We start from the raw sequence: 21,667 nt of genomic DNA, 5'->3' as shown, positions 1-21,667 counted from the left end.
AGAGTCCCGACCCCCAGGTTGAGAACCACTGCCCTAGAGGATAGCCATGGCATGCCTCTCCCCACAACAAGGAGTGCATGGTCATGCTGACTCCACCAGCCTTCCTCCTTCTCCTCGGAGGCAAAGCCAGGAGTGTCTCCAACCCACAGCTGGGCTTCCATGGGCGTCTGCTTGAAAACACCTGTCTTGGAAAACAGGGATTGCAGAGCCTGGGTTCACCACGAGGCTGGGCATGAGCCAGGAGTGTGGTGCAAAAACTAAAAGAGCCAGTGACGTTCTCACCCGCATGTGTAGAAACAAGGGGCTGGACTAGATGGCCCCAGGAGGCCCCTTCCATTGCTAAGATCCTCTGCCTGCGTGCTGCAGTTTTGCAGGGTGAGTCACCCTCGGCTGGGACGCCACAAGGGCTCCCTGGCAGCGGTCCCAGAGGGCGCTGCCCAAACCGAACAAAAGGCCCCATGGAATGGCACACGAGGCGGAGGCACCGACACATGGAAACAGGGAAGAAGTTAAGGAGGACTCCCTTCTGAAGCCATAGCTTCACCTTAGAACAGTGTTTCTCAACCTGGGGGTCGGGACCCCTGTGGGGGTCACGAGGGGGCGTCAGAGGGGTCGCCAAAGACCATCAGAAAACATAGTATTTTTTGTTGGTCATGGGTTCTGTGTGGGAAGTTTGGTCCAATTCTATCATTGGTGGGGTTCAGTATGTTATTTCACTGTAGGTGAACTATAAATCCCAGCAACTACAACTCCCAAATGTCACAGTCTATTTTTCCCAAACTCCTCTAGTGTTCACATTTCAGCATATTGAGTATTCGTGCCAAGTTTGGTCCAGATCCATCATTGTTTGAGTCCACAGTGCTCTCTGGATGTAGGTGAACTACAACTCTAAAAATTCAAGGTCAATGTCCACCAGATCCTCCCAGTATTTTCTCTTGGCCATAGGAGTTCTGTGTGCCAAGTTTGGTTCAATTTCATCATTAGTGGTGTTCAGAAGGATCTTTGATTGTAGGTGAACTATAAATCCCAGCCACTACAGCTCCCAAATGACAAAATTACCCCCCACCCCACTAGGGCAAATTTGGGCATATTGGGTATTTGGGATTTGAAAATATCTCCATATCAGATATTTACATTACGATTCATAACAGTAGGAAAATTACAGTTACGAAGTAGCAATGAAAATGTTATGGTTGGGGGTCACCACAACGTGAGGAACTGTACTAAGGGGTCGCGGCATTAGGAAGGCTGAGAACCACTGCCTTAGAATCAGAAAATCCTCGAGTTGGAAGAGGCCACATGGGACATCTAGTCCAACCCCTTGCCATGCAGGAAAAGCACCACCAAAGCACCCCCCACAGATGGCCATCCAGCCTCTGTTTCAAAGCTTCCAAGGAAGGAGCTTCCGTCACACTCTGAGGCAGAGAGTTCCACTGTTGAGCAGCTCTGACCATCATGATGTCCTTCCTAATATTGAGGTGGGATGCCCTTTCCCCACAGGTTGAATCCATTGCACACCAATCTGTATCAATAAAAATGTAATGTTCGTTTGTGGGATTAACAGAACTCAAAAACCACTGGGGGAATTGACACCAAATTTGGACACAAGACACCTATCAACCCAATGTATGTCCTTCACTCATAAAAACACAGCAAAATGCAGCAGAAGGGACTTAAAAAGCCCCAAAAAGATACATGACGGAAAGTTAAATGACAATACAGAAAAAAGGGAAGAAAGAGGGAGGGAAGGGGAGAAAAGAAAGAAAGAAAGAAAGAAAGGGAGAAGGAAGCATGGAAACAAAGAGAAGGAAGGAAAGAGGTAGAGAAGGAAGAAAGGAGAGAAAGAGGGAGGGAAAGAAAGAAGGAAAGAGAGAAGGGAGGAAGGAAAAAGGTAGAGAAGGAAGGAAGGAGAAAAAGAGGGAGGGAAAGAAAGAAGGAGAGAGAGAATGAAGGAAGGAAGGAAGGAGGTAGAGAAGGAAGGAAGGAGAGAAAGAGGGAGGGAAAGAAAGAAGGAAAGAGAGAAGGAAGGAAGGAATGAGGTAGAGAAGGAAGGAGAAAAAGAGGGAGGAAAAGAAAGAAGGAAAGAGAGAAGGAAGGAAAGAGGTAGAGAAGGAAGAAAGGAGAGAAAGAGGGAGGGAAAGAAAGGAGAAAAGGGAGAATGAATGAATGAAGGAAGGAAGGAAGGAAGGAAGGAAGGAAGGAGGGAAAGAAAGAAGGAAAGAGAGAAGGAAGAAAAGAGGTAGAGAAGGAAGAAAGGAGAGAAAGAGGGAGGGAAAGAAAGAAGCAAAGAGAGAAGGAAGGAAGAAAAGAGGTAGAGAAGGAAGGAAGGAGAGAAAGAGGGAGGGAAAGAAAAAGGGGGAAGGAAGGAAAGTTAGAAAAGGAAGGAAGGAAGGAAGGAGAGGAAAAAGGGAAAGAAGGAAGGAAAGAGGGCGTGAAGGAAGGGGGGGAAGATGTAGAGAAAGAGGTAGAGAAGGAAAGAGAGAAGGAAGAAAAGAGACAGCAGAAGAGAAAGAAATGCCAATCACCGTCCTCCTAGGAAGGAAAGAGATAGAGAAGGAAGGAAGGAAGGAAGGAAGGAAGGAAGGAAGGAAAGAGTGAAGGAAGGAGGGAAAGAAGGAGAGAAAGAGGAAAGGTTGGCCACAGCAACGCAAGGCGGGTACAGCTAGTCTATATCAATAAAAATGTAATGTTCGTTTGTGAAATTAACGTAACTCAAAAAACCACTGGAGAAATTGACACCAAATTTGGAGACAAGACACATAACAACTCAATCATAGAATCAAAGAGTTGGAAGAGACCTCCTGGGCCATCCAGTCCAACCCCATTCTGCCAAGAAGCAGGAATATTGCATTCAAAGCACCCCTGACAGATGGCCATCCAGCCTCTGTTTAAAAGCTTCCAAAGATGGAGCCTCCACCACACTCCGGGGCAGAGAGTTCCACTGCTGAACGGCTCTCACAGTCAGGAAGTTCTTCCTCATGTCCAGATGGAATCTCCTCTCTTGTAGTTTGAAGCCATTGTTCCCTTGCATCCTAGTCTCCAAGGAAGCAGAAAACAAGCTTGCTCCCTCCTCCTCCCTGTGGCTTCCTCTCACATATTTATACATGGCTATCATATCTCCTCTCAACCTTCTCTTCTTCAGGCTAAACATGCCCAGCTCCTTAAGCCACTCCTCATAGGGCTTGTTCTCCAGACCCTTGATCATTTCAGTTGCTCTCCTCTGGACACATTCCAGCTTGTCAATATCTCTCTTGAATTGTGGTGCCCAGAATTGGACACAATATTCCAGGTGTGGTCTAACCAAGGCAGAATAGAGCATGGGGAGCATGACTTCCCTGGACCTAGACACTAGGCTCCTATTGATGCAATGTTCAACATGTCCGTGAAGACTTCAAGATCTTTCAGATGTACCCTCTCTGCCCAGATAAGGAGCCAAAAGAAGGGAAGAAGGGTCTTGGGAAGAAAACCAAAAATGCTGGTCCTTCAAGAAGAAGGCAGGTGTCCACTTCTTGGCAGAGTAATTCAAGATGGACAAGATGGAAAGTGTCCAGAGAAGACAAGGACAGAAGGGTATGAGAACCTGGAAGTCATGGCTCCCTCTGAGGAGCTGGAGATGTTTAGCTTGGAGAAGAGAAGGCTGAGAGCCATGTTTCAATATCTCCTCCACAATTGAGGAGAAAGGGACACTCCAGGAAAAGAGATTCCACCTAAACTTTTGGAGGAACCTCCTGATGTTCTGAGCTGTGATTTCCACCTATCCTTTTGTTGACAACTAGGCTCCTTCAACACTGCCATATTGTCTGCTCTGAACTGGATTATAGGACAGTGTAGACTCATATGATACGGTTCAAAGCGTATAGTCTGGCTTTTAGATGTCAACGTAGATGGGGACTTTGGACGACAGGCTCTTCTTGAGCTTGCAAGAAAGTAAACAAGATGTTATGGAGATCTCTTATTCATATAGGAAATGGGTGCATCGACACCATATAAAATCCATATTGTTCGCTTTGAACTGGATTATATGGCAGTGTAGACTCATATAATCCAGTCCAAAGCAGATAACCTAGATTTTAGATGGCAGTGTAGATGGGGACCTGCATGGCCACGTTCCAGAAGCATTCTCTCCTGATGTTTCATCCACATCTATGGCAAGCATGCTAAGAGGTTGAGGTGTCTCTTGGAAACTCTTTGTCTGCTTGAGGCAAGGATGAATGTTGTAATTGTCCACCTTGATTAGCATTGAATGGCCTTGCTGCTTCAAAGCTTGGCTGCTTCCTGCCTGGGGGAATCCTTTGTTGGGAGGTATTAGCTGGCCCTGATTGTTTCATGTCTGGAATTCCCATGGGAGTGCTTTCTCCCACCCTGGACATTATTCCACGGATATATAAACCCTACTGAGCTAGTTTCCAGCAGACCTCACAACCTCTGAGGATGCTTGCTATAAATATCAGGAGAGAATGCTTCTGGAGCACGGTCATACAGGGCGGAAACCTCACAGCAACCCAACCACATAAGTATTTGATCCTTAACACCTTGATGCATAAATAGACTAGCCTTCTTGCTTCCTCTTTATACCATCTCACCTCCAGGTGTTTTGGACTTCAACTCCCACAATTCCTAACAGCCTATCGGCTGTTAGGAATTGTGGGAGTTGAAGTCCAAAACATCTGGAGGGCTGAAGTTTGCCTGGGCCTGATATAGAATGTAATCAATTCTGATCAAGCCTTGTTGTTTGGTTTGGAATTGTGATGTGGCCTAAGGCAGCGTTTGTCAACCTGGGGGTCGGGACCCCTGGGGGGGGGGGAGGTCACCAGGGAGTGTCAAAAGGGGTCACTAAAGATAATCAGAAAGCACAGTATTTTTTGTGGGTCATGGGAGTCCTGTGTGGGAAGTTTGGCCCAATTCTATCATTGGTGGGGTTCAGAATGCCCTTTGATTGTAGGTGAACTATAAATCCCAGCAATTACAACTCCCAAATGTCAAGATTCTATTTTCCCCAAACTCCTCCAGTGTTCACATTTGGGCATATTGAGTATTTGTGCCAAGTTTGGTCCAGATCCATCATTGTTTGAGTCCACAGTGCTCTCTGGATGTAGGTGAACTACAACTCCCAAACTCAAGGTCAATGCCCACCAAACCCTTCCATTATTTTTTGTTCGTCATGGGAGTTCTGTGTGACAAGTTTGGTTCAATTCTATCATTGGTGGGGTTCTGAATGCTCTTTGATTGTAGGTGAACTATAAATCCCAGCAACTACAACTCCCAAATGACAAAATCAATCGCCCTCCCCAAACCCACCAGTATTCAAATTTGGGCGTATCGGGTATTTGTGCCCAATTTGGTCCAGTAAATGAAAATACATCCAGCATATCAGATATTTACATGACAATTTATGACAGAAGCAAAACTACAGTTCGGAAGTAGCAACGAAAATAATTTTATGGTTGGGGGTCACCAACCATAGAACATAGAACATAGAACATGGCTCTATAGCCCGAAAAAACCCACAAGAACCTACATGAAAAACTGTTTTAAGGGGTCGCAGCATTAAGAAGGTTGAGAACTACTGGCCTAAGGGCTAATCAATATATTATTATCATCATCATCATCATCATCATCATCATCATCATCATTATTCTGACACAGAAACACAGTATGTCACAGCAAACTTATTATTGCTATTATTATTATTATTATTATTATTGGTAAAGATTGCACAATATATTATTATTATTACTATTTTACTGACACAAAACACAGTATGTCACAACAGACTTACTATTGTTATTATTATTATTGAAATATTGGTAGAGATTGCACGATTTATTACTATTATTATTTTACTGACACAAAAACACAGTACGTCACAGCAAACTTATTATTGTTATTATTATTATTGAAATACTGCTAAAATTGCACAATATATTATTATTATTTTACTGACACAAAAACACAGTATGTCACAGCAATATATTGTTATTATTATTATTATTATTTTACTGACACAAAAACACAGTAAGTCACAACAAACGTATTACTGTTGTTGTTATTATTACTGAAATATTGCTAAAGATTGCACAATATATTATTATTATTATTATTATTATTATTATTTTACTGACATAAAAACACAATATGTCAGAGCAAACTTATTGTTGTTGTTGTTATTATTATTATTATTGAAATATTGGTAACGTTTGCACAATATATTATTATTATTATTATTATTTTACTGACACAAAAACACAGTATGTCACAACAAACTTATAATTATTATTATTGAAATATTGCTAAAGATTGCACAACGTATTATTATTATTATTTTGCTGACACAAAAGTACAGTATGTCACAGCAAACTTATTGTTGTTATTATTATTATTGAAATATTGGTAATTTACTAGCACAAAAACACAGTATCTCACAACAAACTTATTGTTATTATTATTTTTTGGAAATATTGCTAAAGATTGCACAATATATTATTATTATTCCGACACAAAAGCACAGTATGTCACAACAAACTTATTGTTATTATTATTATTATTATTGAAATATTGCTAAAGATTGTACAATATATTATTATTATTTTACTGACACAAAAGCACAGTATGTCACAGCAAACTTATTGTTGTTATTATTATTATTATTGAAATATTGCTAATTTACTGACACAAAAACACAGTATGTCACAACAAACTTATTGTTATTATTTTTTGGAAATATTGCTAAAGATTGTACAATATATTATTATTATTTTACTGACACAAAAGCACAGTATGTCACAGCAAACTTATTGCTGTTACTATTATTATTACTGAAATACTACTAAAGATTGCACAATATATTATTATTATTATTACTATTTTACTGACACAAAACACAGCATGTCACAACAAACTTACTACTGTTGTTATTATTATTATTGAAATATTGGTAGAGATTGCACGATTTATTACTATTATTATTTTACTGACACAAAAACACAGTATGTCACAGCAAGCTTATTATTGTTATTATTATTATTGAAATACTGCTAAAAATTGCACAATATATTATTATTATTTTACTGACACAAAAACACAGTATGTCACAGCAATATATTGTTATTATTATTATAATTATTATTATTATTATTTTACTGACACAAAAACACAGTATGTCACAACTTATTATTATTATCATTATTGAAATATTGCTAAAGATTGCACAATATATTATTATTATTTTTACTGACACACAAAACACAGTATGTCACAGCAAACTTATTATTGTTATTATTATTATTATTATTATTATTATTGAAATATTGGTAAAGATTGCACAATATATTATTATTATTTTACTGACACAAAAACAAACTTATTATTGTTGTTGTTATTATTGAAATATTGCTAAATATTGCACAATATATTATTGTTATTATTTTACTGACACAAAAACACAAAGTTATTATTGTTGTTATTATTATTATTATTGAAATATTGGTAAAGATTGCACAATATATTATTATTATTATTATTATTATTATTATTTTACTGACACAAAAACACAGTATGTCACAACAAACTTATTGTTATTATTATTTAAATATTGCTAAAGATTGCACAATATATTATTATTATTTTACTGACACAAAACCACAGTATGTCACAGCAAACTTATTATTGTTATTATTATTATTATTATTATTATTGAAATATTGAAATATTGCTAAAGATTGCACAAAACACAGTATATTACAGCAAACTTGTTGTTGTTGTTGTTGAAATATTGCTAAAGATTGCACAATATATTATTATTATTATTTTACTGACACAAAAGCACAGTATGTCACAGCAAACTTATTGTTGTTGTTATTATTATTATTGAAATATTGGTAATTTACTGGCACAAAAACACAGTATGTCACAACAAACTTGTTGTTATTATTGAAATATTGCTAAAGATTTCACAATATATTATTATTATTATTATTATTATTATTATTTTACTGACACAAAAACACAGTATGTCACAACAAACTTATTGTTATTATTATTTAAATATTGCTAAAGATTGCACAATATATTATTATTATTTTACTGACACAAAACCACAGTATGTCACAGCAAACTTATTATTGTTATTATTATTATTATTATTATTATTGAAATATTGAAATATTGCTAAAGATTGCACAAAACACAGTATATTACAGCAAACTTGTTGTTGTTGTTGTTGAAATATTGCTAAAGATTGCACAATATATTATTATTATTATTTTACTGACACAAAAGCACAGTATGTCACAGCAAGCTTATTATTGTTATTATTATTATTATTATTATTATTATTATTATTATTATTGAAATATTGAAATATTGCTAAAGATTGCACAAAACACAGTATATTACAGCAAACTTGTTGTTGTTATTATTATTATTGAAATATTGGTAATTTACTGGCACAAAAACACAGTATGTCACAACAAACTTGTTGTTATTATTGAAATATTGCTAAAGATTTCACAATATATTATTATTATTATTATTATTATTATTCTAACACAAAAACACAGTATGTCACAAAAAACTTATTGTTGTTGTTATTATAATTGAAATATTGCTAAAGGTTTCACAATATATTGTTGTTATTATTATTATTTTACTGACACAAAAGCACAGTATGTCACAACAAACTTATTATTGTTGTTGTTGCAATATTGGTAAAGATTGCAGAAGGCCAGTGTGAGCAAGGAAGGCTCTCTTTCCAAACAATGGGCTGCCAAGCACTGGCTTATCAATGAAACTCACCCTTGGAGAGGCCTGAAACTTCCTATTTTGCAGCCACAAGAGAGGTGGGAAATGAAATGGCAGGGCAATGCTGGCAAATGGCAGTCTAGTCCCAGCAGGAGAGAAGGAGTGAGTTCACAGGCACACATCAGGCAGGGAAGCACAACCAGAAGCTCCCCCAAAGTCAAAGATCAGCAGAAGGGAAGGACACACCATTGCTTGCACTGAGTTGGAAATATAATGCTATTTTTGCATTTGCAAGAAAAGATCCATGCAATTGACTCCTGGGTGCAAAAAGGGACCCCAACCCCCAATTCCCCAAAAGAGGGGGTGATATTATTGATATTATCCTTGGGGGGCTCACCTGGAGAGGGTCTCCCTGCAGTGTTTTTGGGGGGTCCCAGTCTTTGGGCTGCTCCCTTCTTCTGCTGCTGCTGCTGCTGCTCCCCCTCCTGACTCACAGCCCATTTCCTACCAGCTGCTGCCCTGATCCCGCCCACCCGGGCTCCCATTGGCCGCCCCGCCTGTCGCTCAGCCCCACGCCCCGCCCTTCCCTTGGAAAGCTCCGCCCACCAGCAGCAAAGGCAATGGCATTGCAGAGCCAGCACAAACAGAGCAGCAACCAACCACTCGTTGCATTGCACTGCAGTTACCTACTGTCTCTATCCTATATATATATTTTCTATATAGGATAGGTATTGTAGATAATTGCACTGCAAGATAATTACATGTAATAATATATATAACATATATAATATAAATAATACACCATGTGTGTGTATATGAGACTATATATATATATGCATATATAATATAAATAATATACCATATGTGTGTATATATACACATATTGTATAATTCTATATATATATATACATATATAATATAAATAATATACCATATGTGTGTGTATATGATACTATATATATATATGCATATATAATATGAATAATATACCATATGAGTGTGTGTATATATACACACACATTGTATAATACTATATATATATATATGATAAATAATATACCATATGTGTGTGTGTATATACACACACATTGTATAATACTATATATATATATATATGATAAATAATATACCGTGTGTGTATACACACACATTGTATAATATTATATATATATGTATATATATATACATATATAATATAAATAATATACCATATGTGTGTGTATATGATACTATATATATATATGCATATATAATATAAATAATATACCATGTGTGTGTGTATATGATACTATATATATATATGCATATATAATATAAATAATATACCATATGTATAATACTATATATATATATGATAAATAATATACCATATGTGTGTGTGTATATACACACACATTGTATAATACTATATATATATATATATATATATGATAAATAATATACCATGTGTGGGTGTGTATATATACACACACATTGTATAATACTATATATATATATATGATAAATAATATACCATATGTGTGTGTGTATATACACACACATTGTATAATACTATATATATATATATATGATAAATAATATACCGTGTGTGTATACACACACATTGTATAATATTATATATATATGTATATATATATACATATATAATATAAATAATATACCATATGTGTGTGTATATGATACTATATATATATATGCATATATAATATAAATAATATACCATGTGTGTGTGTATATGATACTATATATATATATGCATATATAATATAAATAATATACCATATGTATAATACTATATATATATATGATAAATAATATACCATATGTGTGTGTGTATATACACACACATTGTATAATACTATATATATATATATATATATATATATATGATAAATAATATACCATGTGTGGGTGTGTATATATACACACACATTGTATAATACTATATATATATATATATATGATAAATAATATACCATATGTGTGTGTGTATATACACACACATTGTATAATGCTATATATATATATATGATAAATAATATACCGTGTGTGTGTATACACACACATTGTATAATACTATATATATATATATATGATAAATAATATACCGTGTGTGTATACACACACATTGTATAATATTATATATATATGTATATATATATACATATATAATATAAATAATATACCATATGTGTGTGTATATGATACTATATATATATATGCATATATAATATAAATAATATACCATGTGTGTGTGTATATGATACTATATATATATATGCATATATAATATAAATAATATACCATATGTATAATACTATATATATATATGATAAATAATATACCATATGTGTGTGTGTATATACACACACATTGTATAATACTATATATATATATATATATATATATATATATATATATGATAAATAATATACCATGTGTGGGTGTGTATATATACACACACATTGTATAATACTATATATATATATATATATATATGATAAATAATATACCATATGTGTGTGTGTATATACACACACATTGTATAATGCTATATATATATATATGATAAATAATATACCGTGTGTGTGTATACACACACATTGTATAATATTATATATATATATATATATATATATATATATATGATAAATGATATACCATATGTGTGTGTATATACACACACATTGTATAATACTATATATATATACACACACACATAAGATAAATAATATGCCATATATACGGTTGAACAGAAGCTCTCTGAAGCTCTAGGTGCTCTTACTGCCTATTACAGGGAAAACCAGCTGATCCCCAACCCATCTAAAACACAGACATGCGCCTTTCACCTTAAGAACAGAGAAGCACCCCGAGCTCTCAGGATTACCTGGGAAGGAATCCCACTGGAGCATTGCAACACACCCAAATACCTGGGAGTCACTCTGGACCGTGCTCTGACCTACAAGACGCACTGCCTGAACATCAAGCAAAAAGTGGGCGCTAGAAACAACATCATACGAAAGCTGACTGGCACAATCTGGGGATCACAACCAGACACAGTGAAGACATCTGCCCTTGCGCTATGCTACTCTACTGCTGAGTATGCATGCTCAGAGTGGAACACATCTCACCACGCTAAACAGTGGATGTGGCTCTTAATGAGACATGCTGCATTATCACGGGGTGCCTGCGCCCCACACCACTGGAGAAATTACACTGCTTAGCTGGTATTGCACCACCTGACATCCGCCGGGAAGTAGCAGCCAATAGTGAAAGGACCAAAGCAGTGACATCTCCAGCTCATCCCCTGTTTGGGTATCAGCCAGCACGTCAACGGCTTAAATCTAGAAATAGTTTTCTAAGATCTACAGAGACACTTGCTGGAACACCCCAGCAAGCGAGAGTCCATAAGTGGCAGGCTCAAACCCAGAACCTCAATCAATGGCTGATACCAGATGAGAGACTCCCCCCTGGGCACACAGAAAACTGGGCGACTTGGAAGGCGCTGAACAGACTGCGCTCTGGCACCACGAGATGCAGAGCCAACCTTAAGAAATGGGGCCACAAAGTGGAGTCCACGACATACGAGTGTGGAGAAGAGCAAACTACAGACCACCTGCTGCAATGCAACCCGAGCCCTGCCACATGCACAATGGAGGACATTCTTGCGGCAACACCAGAAGCACTCCAAGTGGTCAGATAGTGCTCAAAGGACATTTAATCAACTACCAAGCTTGCAAACTTTGTGTTTTGTCTGTCTGTCTGTTTGTTTTGTTTAAAAAGTAATTCAAATGTCTGGTTGATCCTGACACGATAAATAAATTTCATAAATTTGAACCACAGCCATTAACTCTATGCTGCAAATGCACCCGAAGCCTCCATAGCCTGGAGCCACTACTGAGAAGAACCATCCTTGATAATAAAAAACAATTATGCAACACATTTTAATAATTTAAAAAATCATCAAAGGCTCATAATCCAGTACAATGTATTTAAACTGCATTATATGGCAGTGTGATTTAGTAGACCACAAGCTGAATATGAGTCAATACAGTGTGATGCAGCAGCTAAGAAAGCTAATACAATTCTGGGCTGCATCAACAGGAGTCCAGCATTGTAATGGTGCCCTTTTCTTCTGTTCCTGGTTTCACTGCCTTGTTCCTGGTTTGAAAATGTTATTTCCTGTTTAATTATGTGTCCCTTACTTTGAAAGTAATTGTTCTACTCCAGAAACTTTGTTTTTTGTGGCTGCCGCAATGTATATGGAATTGGTTGAGACTCTATTAAGACATTCACTGGAAAATTAGAGCAAAATATTTTGCAGGGTGTGCCCCGAAAGCAAATTTTTTGCAGTTGAATTAACTTTCCCCGTGTTTTTATGACAGCACCAATTATAACCCAGGAACAGAAATCGTGTTATTGGGAGATGGGGTAAAAAGGCATATATATTGCAATACTTAGTCTATGACAGCGGTTCTCAACCTGGGGGTCGCGACCCCCAGAGGGGTCATTTGGCAATTCTCGGGGGGTCGAAATCGTGTTATTGGGAGATGGGGTAAGGCATATATATTACAATACTTAGTCTACGATAGCGGTTCTCAACCTGGGGGTCACGACCCCCAGAGGGGTCGTTTGCCATTTCTCGAAGGGTCGCGGCCCTGCCTCCTAAGGAATCAAAGAGTTGGAAGAGACCTCATGGGCCATCCAGTCCAACCCCATTCTGCCAAGAAGCAGGAATATTGCCTTCAAATCACTCCTGACAGATGGCCATCCAGCCTCTGCTTAAAAGCTTCCATAGAAGGAGCATCCACCACACTCCAGGGCAGAGAGTTCCCCTGCTGAACGGCTCTCACAGTCAGGAAGTTCTTCCTCATGTTCAGGTGGAATCTCCAAGGAGGCTCTGCTTCCTTGTGCAGGCCCCATGTGTCATCCTCAGCATGCTGGTGAAGTTCAGAATGCCCTTTGATCGAAGGGGAACTATAAATCCACAAAACTGCAACTCCCAAATACCAGGGTCTATTTTCTCCAAATTCCACCAGTGTTCAAATTTGGGAATATTGAGCATTTGTGCCAAATTTGGTCCAGACCCATAGTTGTTTGGGTTCATAGTGCTCTCCAGCTGTAGGTAAACTACATCTCTCATAAATCACTGTCAATTCCTCCCAACCCCCTCTAGTACTTTCTTTCGGTAATGAGAGTTCTGTGTGTCGGGTTTGGCCCATGTATGTTATTTGTGGGGGTCTCAATGGTCTGTGGAAGTCAGAGCTGAGTCAGTTGAAGGTACTGCAGATCCCTTCATCCATTGTCCATAATCCCACAAACATAGTTTTTGTGATTAATCACTATGCATTAATTATGTTCAATTTGTAATGAAAATACATCCTGCATATCAGATATTTACATTATGATTCATAATCGTATCAGTTATGAAGTAGCAATGAAAATATGTATTGTCGAAGGCTTTCATGGCCAGAATCACTGGGTTGTTGTAGGTTTTTTCGGGCTATATGGCCATGGTCTAGAGGCATTCTCTCCTGACGTTTCGCCTGCATCTATGGCAAGCATCCTCAGAGGTAGTGAGGTCTGTTGGAAGTAGGAAAATGAGTTTATATATGTGTGGAATGAGCAGGGTGGGACAAAGGACTCTTCTCTGCTGGAGCTAGGTGTGAATGTTTCAACTGACCACCTTGATTAGCATACAATGGCCTGACTGTGCCTGGGGCAATCTTTTGTTGAGAGGTGAGTAGATGTCCTTGTTTGTTTCCTCTCTGTTGTTGTGCTGTTGCAATTTTAGAGTTTTTTAATACTGAAAATGAACAAAATCTGGCTACCAGACTCTAAACTCTAAAATTGCAACAGCACAACAACAGAGAGGAAACAAACAAGGACATCTACTCACCTCTCAACAAAAGTTTGCCCCAGGCACAGTCAGGCCATTGTATGCTAATCAAGGTGGTCAGTTGAAACATTCACACCTAGCTCCAGCAGACAAGAGTCCTTTGTCCCACCCTGGTCATTCCACAGATATATAAACCCACTTTCCTACTTCCAACAGACCTCACTAACTCTGAGGATGCTTGCCATAGATGCAGGCGAAACGTCAGGAGAGAATGCCTCTAGACCATGACCATATAGCCCGAAAAAACCTACAACAACCCAATGAGAATATGGTTGGGGGTCTCCACAACATGAGGAACTGGATTTAGGGGTCACGGCATTAGAAAGGTTGAGAACCACTGGTCTACGAGAAGAAGTGACAACCAAATTTACCATTGGCCTTACTCATCATGAGCATCATCAACGGGTTTTTTCCTCTGTTGAAATGTCCTTGCAGAATATACTTGTAGTGCTGCGGGATGAAATGGCACGTCAATGATTGCGAGACACCATAAAGAGGAGCAACGTAAGTCAAGTATGAGCACCCCAATTCAAGATATGGACATGGATGAGATGGAAGGTGTCCAAAGAAGGGCAACCCAAATGGTCAAAGGTCTGCAAACCAGAAATCTATCTAAGGAGAAGCTTAGGAAGCTTGGAGAAGAGAAGGCTGAGAGGAGGGGACACCTTAACCAGGTTTAAATATCAGAAAGGATGTCCTTTCTAATATAAGGCTTGTTTTCTGCTGCTCCAGAGACCAAGACAAGGAGCAATGGATCCAAATGGCAGGAGGAGAAATGCCACGTAAACATTAGAAGGAACATAAGAGCAGTTAAACAGTGGGAGTCCATTGGAGTCTCCTTCTCTGGAGGTTTTTAAGCAGAGGCTGCATGGCCATCTGTCGGGAGGGCCTGGATTGTAACTTCTTGCCTTGTTGGACTGGATGGCCCTTGATGCCTCTTCCAATATTTTTTTCATGTCAGGAGTGACTTAAGAAACTGCAAGTCGCTTCTGGTGAGAGAGAATTGGCCGTCTGCTAAGACGTTGCCCAGGGGACACCCAGATGTTTTACCATCTGGTGGGAGTCTTCTCTCATGTCCCCACATGAGAAACTGGAGCTGACAGATGGGAGCTCACCCCACTCCCCAGATTCGAACTGCCATCCACCAAAACATTCCTATGGCACATCTTCCAACAATACAATCCTATGGCACATCTCCTTAACTCTCTGATTCAGGGACCTGGATGTTTTGCCATCCGATGGGAGGCTTCTCTCATGTCCCTGTATGAGAACCTGGAGCTGACAGATGGGAGCTCACCCCACTCCCCGGATTCGAACCTCCATCCACCAATACAATCGTATAGCACATCTTCCAACAATACAATCCTATGGCACATCTCCTTAACTCTCTGATTCAGAGGTATGGATGTTTTACCATCCTATGGGAGGCTTCTCTCATGTCCCCGTATGAGAAGCTGGAGCTGACAGATGGGAGCTCACCCCACTCCCCTGATTCGAACCTCCACCCACCAATACAATCCTATAACACATCTTCCGACAATACAATACTATGGCACATCTCCTTCACTCTCTGATTCAGGGGCCTGGATGTTTTACCATCCTATGGGTGGCTTCTCTCATGTCGCCGTATGAGAAGCTGGAGCTGACAGATGGGAGCTCACCTCACTCCCCAGATTCGAACCACCAACCAACAACACAATCCTATGACACATCTCCTTAACTCTCTGATTCAGGGTCCCTTTGCCACAATACAAATATGAGGAAGTGGTTGCTGTGTGAAGACGAGACGGACTTGCGGGAAACCTGACTCTGCCAGGCAAGGGACCCGAATTCAAGAGGAGAAGTTGTGGTTTTAAGAGGAAACTCAAAGAATGGGGACACTTCTCCTATCGGGAACTGGGGCATTGAGGGTTGGGCAGGAAAAGGCATCCCCCCCCCCCCCCCCAGGAATATGGAGAGAAAAGAAATACAGAGAAAAATAATTATAATGTTCTCTTCCTCGGGGACTCCCAAAATGACCTGCTTAGTGCAAGGAGTGACTTCTTCACTTTTGCAATTGTTTCATTTCTAAGAAATCTTGGGTGGAGTGACTACGTATCTTTCTTTTGTTATTTATTTGGATTATTTGAGTCTTTATTGTGTTTTATTTATTTACTTATTTGTGTATAGGAACCCCTGGTAGTGCAATGGGTTAAACCCTTGTGCCAGCAGGACTGAGGATCGACAGGTTAGAGGTTTGAATCCGGGGAAAGCACGGATGAGCTCCCTCTGTCAGCTCCAGCTCCCCATGTGGGGACATGAGAGAAGCCTCCCACAAGGATGGTAAAAACATCCAGACATCCCTTGGGCAATGTCCTTGCAGACAGCCCATTGTCTCACACCAGAAGCGACTTGCAGTTTCTCAAGTCACTCCTTATACACACACACACACATATACACACAAAAAACTTATTTTTGTGTTATTATATATATATATATATATATATATATATAATTTGTGTTTTAGTTATTATAAATTCACATTTGTTGATTTTATGTCTTAGAAACATAGAATCCTCTCTGTTGTTGTGCTGTTCTAATTTTAGAGTTTTTTAATAGGAAACAAACAAGGACATCTAATCACCTCTAAACAAAAGATTGCTCCAGGCACTGCCAGGCAATCAAATGCTAATCAAGGTGGTCAGTTGAAACATTCACTGAGCGAAGGAAGAGAGATGCTTTTGAGCTGTGGTGTTGGAGGAAAGTTCTGAGAGTGCCTTGGACTGCGAGAAGATCCAACCGGTCCATCCTCCAGGAAATAAAGCCCGACTGCTCACTGGAGGGAAGGAGACTAGAGACAAAGCTGAAGTCCTTTGGCCACATCATGAGGAGACAGCAAAGCCTAGAGAAGGGAATGATGCTGGGGAAAGTGGAAGGCAAAAGGAAGAGGGGTCGACCAAGGGCAAGGTGGATGGATGACATCCTTGAAGTGACTGGATTGACCTTGAAGGAGCTGGGGGTGGTGACGGCCAACAGGGAACTCTAGCGTGGGCTGGTCCATGAGGTCACAAAGAGTCGGAAACGACTGAACGAATGAACAACAACAACAATATCTGTGGAATGACCAGGGTGGGACAAAGAACTCTTGTCTGCTGGAGCTAGGTGTGAATGTTTCAACTGACCACCTTGATTAGCATTTGATAGCCTGGAAGTGCCTGGAGCAATCTTTTGTTGAGAGGTGATTAGATGTCCCTGATTGTTTTCCCTCCCCTTTTTTAATTTTAAAGGTTTTTTTAATACAGGTAGCCAGATATTGTTCATTTTCATGGTTTCCTCCTTTCTGTTGAAATGCTTGTTGGATTGGTTTTTTCCTCCCTGTGTTATTTCCTGTTTAATGGTGCGGCCTTTACTTTGGAAGTAGTTGTCCTACTCCAGAAACTTTGTTTTTGTGGCTGAAACTATGTCAAAATGGATCAAAACTCGACGATGAAACAGTCATTGAAAAACTAGAGCAAAATGTGGCATCGCAGGATGTCTTGCAAAAGGAAATTTTTGCAGTTTAATTTAGTTTCCTTATGTTTTTAGGATAGAACCCATTAAGAAACAATGGCAATGATAACCCAGGAATCAAAAATCATTGTGTAATATACAATAATATAATAATAAATATTATAATATAATATTATTATAATAAATATAATATAATATAATTAATAATATAATATTATAATATAATATAATTAATTATATAATATAATAATAATATAATAATAATAATAATAATATATTCCCTTATTTGGAGCAACTTACCCGGCTTCTCCACTGTCACAATGCAACACTTTTCTCTTTTTGGCCCCTTTCTCTCTTTTCCCAGAAGCAGTTTCCGGGTCTGGTGCTTAGCCACGCCCACCGCGCACGCTGATTGGCTGCGACGGCAGGCCTTGGAACCCGGCGGCCAATCAAAGCCCGCGGTAGCAGCAGCTGCTGAGGAAGCCACGCCCCCTCCACGTGCAGGTCTGTGATGACAGCAGGGCGGGGAGGAGGGGGAGTGGGCGGGGCCACAGAAGGAAGAAGTGGACTCTGATTGGTCCGGGCGGGAGCTGGGGGCGTGACCGACATCTTGACGTCATCGCGTGGGCGGGGTTTGTACTAGGAAGAAGCAAAAGCTGATCCATAGGCAGAAAGAAGGCACATTTCCAGCTCAACAGGAAATTTAAAGAGACAGGCTCCCATTTGCAACCATTATACTCCTTGTACTAAATTCTACCTATAATGGAATATGTTTGGCTTTTGAATGTGAATTCTTAATACTGTTTGCATTTAATTCTGTTTACTAATGCTTTTATGTTAGCGAATGGATGGAGCTGCCTGAACACTGCCACTGCCAGAAGGGACAGAGAGCTTCATCTATGCTGATGATCATGCCATTACTGCTCAAAGCAGGGAGCTTTGAGATGGTGGAACAGAAGCTCTCCGAAGCTCTAGGTGCTCTTGCTGCCTATTACAAGGAAAACCAACTGATCCCTAATCCATCTAAAACACAGACATGTGCCTTTCATCTCAAGAACAGACAAGCATCATGAGCTCTGAACATTATTACCTGGGAAGGAATCCCACTGGAGCATTGCAGCGCACCCAAATACCTGGGAGTCACTCTGGACCGTGCCCTGACCTACAAGAAGCACTGCCTGAAGATCAAGCAAAAAGTGGGCGGTAGAAACAATATCATGCGAAAGCTGACTGGCACAACCTGGGGATCACAACCAGACACAGTGAAGACATCTGCCCTTGCGCTGTGCTACTCTGCTGCTGAGTACGCATTCCCAGTTTGGGACACATCTCACTACACTAAAACAGTAGATGTGGCTTTTAATGAGACATGCCGCATTATGACGGGGTGTCTGCGCCCTACACCACTGGAGAAATTACACTGTCTAGCTGGTATTGCACCACCGGACATCCACAGGGAAGTAGCAGCCAATAGTTACATCCCGTTTAGACTACTGCAACGCTCTCTACGTGGGGTTGCCCTTGAAGACGGCCCGGAAGTTTCAATTGGTCCATCGTGCGGCAGCCATGTTACTAACAGGAGCGGGACGCAGGGAGCATACAACGCCCTTGTTGTACCAGCTCCACTGGCTGCCGATTTGCTACCGGGCTCAATTCAAGGTGCTGGCATTGGCCTATAAAGCCCTAAATGGTTCCGGCCCAAGATACCTATCCGACCGCATCTCGGCCTACAAGCCCACAAGGACTTTGAGATCATCCAGGGAGGCCCTGCTCTCGATCCTGCCTGCCTCACAGGCACACCTGGCGGGGACGAGAGACAGGGCCTTCTTGGTGGTGGCTCCTCAGCTGTGGAACACCCTTCCCGTGGACATCAGACTTGCTCCTTCCCTGATGATATTCTGCAGGAAATTAAAGACTTGGCTGTTCAGGAGGGCGTTTGAACAAGAAGTGCAATAATTGATAATGATGACAGGAATGGAACAATGGAAAACGAGACTAGATTGTGGTTAAACGATGAGACGACGTGAATGGCTTTTTGTATTATTGATATTGTGCTGTTTTTGATGATGATGTTTTTGGTTATAGCTAGATGGATATTTTAGATTGTGTCTTGAATTTTGGATTTTGTTTTTTCTATGTTGTACCCTGCTGTGAGTCGCCCCTGGGCTGAGAACAGCGGTATATAAGCAAAGTCAATAAATAAATAATAAAATAAATAAATAGTGAAAGGACCAAGGCGGAGACATCTCCAACTCATCCCCTGTTTGGGTATCAGCCAGCACGTCAACGACTTAAATCTAGAAATAGTTTTCTAAGATCTACAGAGACACTCACTTGAACACCTCAGCAAGCGAGAGTCCAAAAGTGGCAGGCTCAAACCCAGAACCTCAACCAATGGCTGATACCAAATGAGAGACTTCCCCCTGGGCACACAGAAGACTGGGCGACTTGGAAGGCGCTGAACTGACTGCACCATGAGATGCAGAGCCAATCTTAAGAAATGGGGCTACAAAGTGGAATCCATGACATGCGAGTGCGGAGAAGAGCAAACCACTGACCACCTGCTGCAATGCACCCTGAGCCCTGCCACATGCACCATGGAGGACCTTGCGGCAACACCAGAGGCACTCCAAGGGGCCAGATACTGGTCAAAGGACATTTAACCAACTACCAAGTTGGCAAAATCTGTGTGTGTTTTTTTTCTTTTTCTTTTTAATCTGTGTGTTTGTTTTGCTCTGTTAGAATTGTAACACAATGCTATGGTTGCTGATGACATGATAAATAAATAACATGAAATTTAAAGAGACAGGCTCCCATTTGCAACTATTATACTTCTTATACTAAATTCTACCTATATTTAAATATGTTTGGCTTTTAAATGTGAATTTTTAATACTGTCGAAGGTTTTCATGGCCGGAATCACTCAGTTCTTGTGGGTTTTTTCGGGCTATATGGCCATGTTCTAGAGGCATTTCTCCTGACATTTCGCCTGCATCTATGGCAAGCATCCTCAGAGGTGAGGTCTGAGGAAGCTTGCCATAGATGCAGGCGAAACGTCAGGAGAAATGCCTCTAGAACATGGCCATATAGCCCGAAAAAACCCACAAGAACTGAATTTTTAATACTGTTTGCATTTAATTCTGTTTACTAATGCTTTTATGTTAGCTAATGGATGGAGGACTTAAATGGGGAAATTTTAAACTGGATGTAACTAGGACTAGAAAGAAGAAAGTGCAAAAGCTGGGTTGCAGCGAGGCATAAAAAAAAAACCCCAAGATGATGGCAACCAGACTGATTGATAACAGGCAAATATAATAATAATAATAATAATAATAATAATAATAATAATAATAATAAGCCAGGCACGGCCAGGCACTGGACTCTCAGCCTCTTCTCCTTTGGCAGGGAACTGAATCTCAACCTCAACCCCTCGGCCTATTTGTAGAATACCAACCTGAAGATAAATAGAGTTGGTTTCAGGGGTGGGAAGAGATGTATAGAAGAAATGATTTATTTTAATCAGGAAAACCCATTCAAGAG

General features: G+C 39.7%; 1 protein-coding gene across 3 annotated transcripts in view; it reads right to left on the bottom strand.

Annotated features, from left to right (window-relative positions):
- ATOSB (atos homolog B) overlaps window positions 1-18,515 on the bottom strand; it is a 59,113-nt gene extending 40,598 nt beyond the window's left edge. Inside the window, exon 1 of one of the 3 annotated variants that reach the window (XM_060761162.2) lies at window positions 18,428-18,515. The gene's annotated coding sequence lies outside the window, so the exon portion shown is untranslated. Of the gene's footprint in view, window positions 1-9,136; window positions 9,245-18,427 lie in introns of those variants that run through there. The other 2 variants (XM_067464689.1, XM_060761161.2) reach the window with 2 other exon arrangements.
- Window positions 18,516-21,667: the final 3,152 nt, after the last annotated feature.

Source organism: Anolis sagrei, chromosome 2, assembly GCF_037176765.1.
Source record: "Anolis sagrei isolate rAnoSag1 chromosome 2, rAnoSag1.mat, whole genome shotgun sequence".
NCBI lineage: Eukaryota > Metazoa > Chordata > Lepidosauria > Squamata > Dactyloidae > Anolis > Anolis sagrei.
The sequence above is the reverse complement of the archived record's forward strand: the minus strand, read 5'-3'. Positions and strand labels throughout refer to the sequence as shown.